Raw genomic sequence first — 8,035 nt, 5'->3', positions numbered from 1 at the left:
TGCATGACTGGGCAATTGGCAATAACATGACCTGGCACACCACATCTAAAACATTTAACCACACGATTATCAACCCGTTTGGGCAACATAGACCGTTCTAGCCCCATTGGCCTGTCTCCAGGGCCAGTGTTTACAGTCTCTCCAGCCTTGCGTTCTCTTAACCGCCCAGCAACGTTTTCCCACGGAACAGTCTTACCAGTCTTTACTGAAGTGCGCTGTCGAGGATCTATGGGTTGCTGGGTGGTCATCAGTAGTTCCTCTGCTGCCAAATACCGCTCTACCATGTCCACTAATTGGTCAGCAGTACCCGGGTTTCCATGGCTCACCCACTTGCGCAGGACCATGGGCAAAGATCTCAAGTAGCGGTCCATGACGACTCTTTCAACCATCTGGGGACCAGTTAATGTCTCTGGCTGTAGCCATTTTTTTGTTAGCTGAATAAGGTCGTGCATCTGGGAGCGCGGAGGCTTCTCCATGGCGTACACCCAACGGTGCACCCGTTGTGCTCGTACTGACAGCGTGACTCCCAGGCGGGTCAGGATCTCAGTCTTTAGTTTATCATAGTCCCGAGCCTCAGCAGGGCTTAAATCAAAGTACGCTTTTTGGGGCTCACCTGACAGAAAAGGTGCAAGCAGACTGGCCCACTGTGCTTTTGGCCAGTTCTCCCGCTCTGCAGTACTTTCAAACGTGGTCAAGTAGGCCTCCACATCATCAGCCTCTGTCATTTTCTGCAGGAAGTGACTGGCCCGTATAGAACTAGAGCTGGTCGGAGTACTGACGGCCATATCTCCAATCCGGGCTGCAAGGCTCTGCACCACTTCTGTTAAAGCCTCTCGCTGTAGTCTCCAATTTTCCTCCATTGCCACCTGCTGCTGTCTGTTGGCCTCCTGCTGAGCCGCTGTAGCTTGCAGCAAGGCTTTGAGCAGTTCCTCCATGTCGACAGACTTTTCAGGCGGCTTTATAGCTGCTTTCACCCAGGACATATATTAAATCCTCAGGGCAAGTCTCAGTAACGTCACACTGGGCTGTATCTGCATAAGCCACCGTTTTCTGCAGGCCTCACAAAGCTGCTGCTTTCACTTATGCGCAGAACGGAGTGCTCGCATTCTCCACCAAGTTGTAACACTGTAGGGGTGCAAGGCGCCTTTTCCTGGGAATTATGGCAGCACGCAGCAGCTGAGGAACAACACAAGTCCAGTTTCTGGTACAACTGGCCCCAGCCAGTTTTATTGAAACAGAAAATAAAACAAACACCCAAAAGAAATACCTTGCCTGTCCGGCACTAACTAAACACAGGATATTCCTAACTGTCACTAAACAAAACAAAAGAGTTCTCCAGTAAATACTGTATAGCTCACTTGTACCAGAAAGCGTGTTTCTTCCACACAGATCCTGCAGCCTTCCCAGGCAGTCTGCCCATACTAATCAGACTAGCAGCCCTATAACACTCTTACACAGCTGAAACCCTGATTAGCCCTCTGTGAGGCCAAAGACCCGAACTGGGCCCAATGTCTAGAACTCTCCTTATCTCTCCCTTAGAGCCTATACCCAGCTTTTACAGCAAACTGAAAAGGTTCTGACAAAACCAAAAGCATTTTTCCTAGAAGTTAACACTTCCTAATACATGTAAGACAAGAACCTGGGACAAACATACCTGCCTTCAAACACTATCCCAGTGTTCTTGTCACAATAGATAGATAGATAGATAGATAGATAGATAGATAGATAGAAAGGCTTAGCACTTCACAAGTACTAAGTACACTCACTGATGGCATGCCTATTTCGACTACATTATTGCCACGCTACAATCATGCCACTGTTGGAGATTAATTGAAAATTAAATTGTGTATTCATCATGGACAAAATCCAAATGACAGAATACATAAGCGTCTTAGGGGTCTATTTATTAAGCCTTGGATGGAGATAAAGTCAACTGAGATAAAGTACCAGCCAATCAGCTCCTAACTAACATTTCATAGGCTTTGTTTGAAAAATGACAGTTAGGAACTGGTTGGCTGGTACTTTATATCCGGCAACTTTATTTCCATCCAAGGCTTAGTAAATAGACCCCTATGCACTAAGCCTTGGAGAGAGATAAAGTGGACGGAGATAAAGTACCAGCCAACCCAGTGCCTAACTGTCATTTTTCAAACACTGGGGCAGATGTATTAACCTGTAGAAGGCATAAGGAAGTGATAAACCAGTGATATGTGCAAGGTGATAAAGGCACCAGCCAATCAATTCCAATATGTAAATTAACAGTTATGATCTGATTGGCTGGTGCCTTTATCACCTTGCACATATCACTGGTTTATCACTTCCTTATGCCTTCTCCAGGTTAATACATCTGCCCCACTGCCTGAAACTTGACAGGAGCTGGTAAGTTATCACCTTCTACTTTATCACTTCTCCAGGCTTAATACATCTGCCCCATAATCTCTGTCCACGTTATCACTCTTCAAGGCTTAGTACATCTCCTCTATAGTCCATGTTGTAGTAGATCACCTGCAATAAAAATACAGAATGATCCAAATGAATTAAGCAGAATACTGATCAGGTTACTGTTATAGAAAGACACAACTATATAAAGTGAGTGGTTTTAGTAGGAGTAGATAAAATGTACTCCAATGATGTCATGAATTGAACTACTGTACATTAAATAAAGACTTGGCTTTACAATGCAATTGTAGCATTTCCCATGGGGCAGTATAAATTGCACACACAACCATTAAACTGCTGTCTGGAGATTTAAGTATTTTGCCAATTGTTCTACTGTGCTTTCAATAAAATGACTTTCATTTCTGTCAGACAAGGGTCCTCCAGGGACTGTGTAAAAATAGTTAAAAAAGGTAAAAAGAAAATAAAGTAAAATGAGATGCTGTATGTTGATGAATACAATGTCTTCCATGTCATTCGAAAAAAGTGTGTTAGACATTTTATTTCATATTTCCAATTAATTTACAATGCATCAAGCAAGCCATTAAGCAGCCACTTCAGTCATATATATTCTTGGCATTGCCTGCTTAGTGGTATGTGTAAAAGGGATGTCCGAGTACCAGGGGGAAGACCAGGGATATCGATCCGCCATAAAGATGCTAAGGGAGAGCATAGCAGACAGATGAGCAGGATGAGCAAATTAGCTGCCAGAACTGGTATCAGACAGCAGAAAATACGTCATTTAGAGTGAAAATTAATTACGAGATACTGTAGCATTAAAAATAATATTTTGGGGGATTGTCCAAATTACACCAGATGAACTTTCCTTTCGCCATTCAGAATTCCACCAAGAAAATCATTTATCATATTATTCTTTGCCTAATTACTGGATTATTTGCTACAATCTGCTAGAAATTAAAATGTTGTATTTTGTAGACAACAGTAAAATAAATGACCAAAAATGAATGTTTTAAAATTAAACCAGAGATGATATTGGTGTTTCTCAGACATAATATAGTAACGTCATGGTAAATAGTGGTGTGATACCCGATCCTGGCGGTGGGGATGCTGGTGGTCACATGACCGACACCGGCAACCCGACAGTGAAAATGCAGACTGGGTATGGGATAATTATTTTACCCCTCCCCTGTTCCCTACCCTAACCTTAAGTGGTTAGGGCTAAGATTTTGGGGGTGGCAGCTAGTTCTAAGAGTCGGGGGTGGTGGCTAGGGCTAAGACTCTGGGGTTAGTGGCTACAGCTTCCCCTGTTCAGTACCCCAGTACCTAAACCCAACCTTCCCTCCTGCCCCGCCCTAACCCTGATATTTACCTTCGGGATGTCGGCCATTTTCCCGATCTGGGATTCCGAGTGGTGACCGGATTCTAGCGTTGGTCACATCCCGAGTGCATCCCGGGAAATAGATGTATAATATAAATACAGTATTTCTTATAGACAGTAAAACAGCTATGACAAAAATTCCCAGCTAGAAATGTGATGGAGTCACCATGGGGACTCTGGTTTAGCTCCACTGACTAAGTGATTTGCTCCAGGCTCCTATTATCTTGACTCATCCTTGTTCCAAAGGTATGGTCCGTTGAGTGACATTGAAGCTTATTTCTTGAACTTCCACTTATTCCAGAGATAAAATATTAATTACCGCCACCATTTCATACTTACTTTTTATATTGATTATAATAATAATATGCTAATAAATTATTTTTATAAACTATTAACAAAGGCAAGGCTCAGTTATTGCTCTGGAGACCTCACTATGTTCTAGTCAACAAGAGCAGAGACCCAGTACTGTATGTACTGTGCCCACATTCCTGGTGCCAGGGCAATAGGCTTATTCATTACATACAAATCCCCACTAAAACAGTTTACCTTTATCAGGAATGATTTCATTGATTCCTCTCTTTCTGCTAAGAACATCATTATCAATGTGGCACAAAAGAAACAGTCTCCTCTCCACCATGCAACACCATGAGGATGCTTTCACCAGTAAAAGCACTAACATTCTACAAATATAGGATAAAACAAATCCCTTGGGTAAACTGACTGGATTGGGGCTCAGTTACAGGTGAACATTTGTCTGATTTTCTATTTTTGCATGACATATGCATTTCCATACTGTGCACTAAACATGCGCTTGCAAACATCCATATGTACAGTGTTGTCTATGGTTCCGTAGCGTTTTCTTATGCCCACCGAGGTGACACTGAGGAATGGAAGAGATGGGCATGCGCAGGCCAAGCACACCAAGGGCATGCTGAAATAATTATGACACAATCAGAGGTGGATACATACGCTGAAGGTCTGGGGCTACAACACGTGGTGTGTTGTTTGTTATCAGCAGCACTATGTACATGCTTCTGATTGGCCAATTGCATATTAAACTCTTCAGCTGATGGTACATAATTGGTTAGCATGGTGGCTATAATATATGGTCACTGTCATCTATTCACAATACCTATTTATGGGTTTGGTATATTTTATTGACATTCATCATGTCTACATTCATAACATCACCTCCTGCAGCTTAACCCTAACCCTTCCCCTCGTGCCTAACCATAACGTTTCCTTCCAGTAGCTTAACCCTAACCTCCTCTCTCACAGCCTAACCCTTCCCCTAGTACCTAACCCTCCCTTCCAGTAACTTAGCCATAACCTTCCACCTAGTGCCTAACCCTAACCCTTCCCCTACTGCCTAACCCTCCCTCCCATTAGACTAACCCTATCCATCTCCTCAGTGCCTTAACCTAACCTCCTATCTCACAACCCTCCCTTCCAGTAACCTATCCATAACCCTCCCTCTAGTGCCTAACCCTTCCCCCTTCTGCCTAAACCTCCCTTCCATTAGAACATGTAAGAGAGTTGATTCCATACCAGTCACAATATTCGCATAACGAATGATGAGATAATCTCTCATCAGTGATCCAGAGAGTTGATGCGTCTGAACAATCTACTATCATACCACACTGAAGACGCCCAATACCGTCCGATCTTGGAAGCTAAACAGTGGTGGGCTTGGTCAGTACTTGGATGGGGGGCCACCAGGGAATACAGAGTTTAGTAGAATCATTTATTTAGCCCAAGAATCCTTGCCTAACACTGACAGCAGAATCACTGCTCTTATCTTCCTTCAATTCTATCAATCCTTTGACTTGCTACGACCCTTGTCTGGCACAATAAGACATCACCGGTGATCTTTTGGTATGAGCCTATTTGCATGAATTTCAATCTCTACCCTTATTACTAGTTTGTGAAATTGGCAGCTTTGGTCTCTATAACTTTATTTAAGAGCTTATCCTGGTTATTACAACTTTTGATGACAATCCGAGACCAAGAATTTTATACTATATGTTGTTTGTTTGTCTTTTTTAATTTTGGATACCAGATTTTAATTATTTCCATTAAAAGTCATGTTTTAATATGTTCAGCATATTCTGATCATTGCTAATCAGCCTGAAGAGTGCACCCACAAAAGAGTCTTTCTTTCTCTCTACTTACTTCTAATAACCCTCCCTTCCAGTAGACTAACCCTATCCCTCTGTCAGGTCCGGGTGTTTTTGTGAATCCGTTAACCTGGAACCAACCTCAGGTGTAGGTGCGGGTGGTCTTCTGTTTGCCGGCGGTCGGGCTCCTGGCGCTCAGTATACCGGCGCCGGGAGCCCGACAGCCGGCATACCGACAATTATTTTCCCTCGTGGGGGTCCACGACCCCCATAGAGGGAGAATAAAATAGTGTGGCGCGCGTAGCGCGCCACCGAGCCCGCAAGGGGCTCATTTGCGCTCGCCAAGCTGTCGGTAAGCCGGCGGTCGGGCTCCCGGCGCCGGGATGCTGGTCGCCGGGAGCCCGACCGCCGGCCAGCCGTAGTGAACCCGTAGGTGCTGGGGTATGAAGAAAACAGGGAGGACGAAGGAAGTTCCGTTTCATATATTTATTAAAGTAACAATTCGGTAAGGAGTTAAATGACTAGTTGTTAATCATCATTATACTGAAGTATTGCAGGAATGACAGAAATAATATGCAAGAGAAAACTCAGAAATAAATAAAAGAAATGTTCATGGAAACATATGCAAAAACAAGCTGAAGAATAAATGTTGAATTGTCCAAATATAAACAGGCTTTGATGCTGAACTGCAGATTGTGTTTAACTGGTTAATGCAGACATGGAGAATTAACTGTAAGAATTTGCAATGGAGTTTTAAGAGTTAACTGAGAGACTGTGAAGAATTATCCTTGTAATGACAACATAGAAAAAGTACTGAATTGGGTTACTTGCGGGTTCCGGAGATCACTGTGAAACTGTAGTAGATGGCAAGGTGATGAATGGGTTAAATGCAGAGTTGAACAAACGAACAGCTGAGGGAATTGGAATCCTCCAGACTTTGTATGATAGGCAGACAGACAGGGTAACCTCATGCAGGACACTGGGAATCCAAGTATTTCCAATAGGTGTGCAATTGACTGATAGCACAATGGAGAGCCGGTAGATCTTTGGCAGTGAAGGCTGCAAAACGGACCTCTGGGAACGGAGGCGATATCTGGACCACGGGAATCACACAGGAATGCACGGAGAGAGTTCAGAGCTAGAGCACAGCTTTGATACAACAAAGCACAGGCCCAGAGTGACATAATCCCAGCCTACTTAAAGGCAGCACAAGCACGGGATTGGCTTACACCTGCCCACAGGTGTTTTCACAAGTGCTCAGTATTAGCTATTTGGTCTCCAACATGGCCACCTCCTATACAGCAGACACACCGCAGTGCCTTAGGCCATTTGGTCCCCGCACTCACAGTTCCCAGACTCTGCATTACCTGTGCCATTGATCACGCCGTGTCCCCACACGGGCGCACAGCACCGCGAGCAACCGCACTGGCAACGGATGAACCCCAGAACCCACAAAGGTGAGAGACCGGTTCGTGACAGTACCCCCTCTTCTACGGGTGGTCTCCGAACACCTTTGAACCTTGTCAGGATTTTTGGAGAAGTATTTCTGTACCAGTCTTGGAGCATGAACATCTTCAGAGAAAACCCAGGATCTCTCCTCCGGGCCGTAACCCTTCCAGTCGACCAGAAACTGTAAACGTCCATATCGGGAACGTGAGTCCACAATCTCTTTAACTTCAAATTCCTCATTCTGCAAAGAGTGAACTTTAGGAGATTTGGACTGGGTAGTACGGAACTTATTGAGAATCAAAGGCTTCAGTAAAGATGTATGAAAGGCGTTAGGAATTCTCAAAGACGGTGGCAGCTTGACTTTGTATGACACAGGGTTGAGTACCTTTACAATGGGAAATGGACCAATAAACCTGGGAGCAAATTTCTTAGAAGGAACTTTGAACTTGAGATTGCGCGTAGAAATCCAAACTTGGTCTCCCACTTTGTAATTCGGTACAGCTTTACGTTTTCTATCTGCAAAAGATTTATAACGAGCGGAAGTTTTGACCAAGGACTTACGTACACAACTCCAGATGCTAGATAGACGTTGAAGCTCTTGATCTGCCGCTGGGACCTCTAGGGCTGGCAATGGATGAAACTCTGGCACACGAGGATGAAAGCCGAAGTTAATATAAAAGGGCGTAGATTCTGA

The 8,035-nt window shown here is 44.1% G+C and overlaps 1 pseudogene; it reads left to right on the top strand.

The window, feature by feature from the left end:
- The first annotated feature begins 5,397 nt into the window (after positions 1-5,397).
- On the top strand, positions 5,398-5,516 carry LOC134937123 (5S ribosomal RNA; annotated as a pseudogene).
- Positions 5,517-8,035: the final 2,519 nt, after the last annotated feature.

This window comes from Pseudophryne corroboree, chromosome 6, assembly GCF_028390025.1.
Source record: "Pseudophryne corroboree isolate aPseCor3 chromosome 6, aPseCor3.hap2, whole genome shotgun sequence".
NCBI lineage: Eukaryota > Metazoa > Chordata > Amphibia > Anura > Myobatrachidae > Pseudophryne > Pseudophryne corroboree.
The sequence above is the reverse complement of the archived record's forward strand: the minus strand, read 5'-3'. Positions and strand labels throughout refer to the sequence as shown.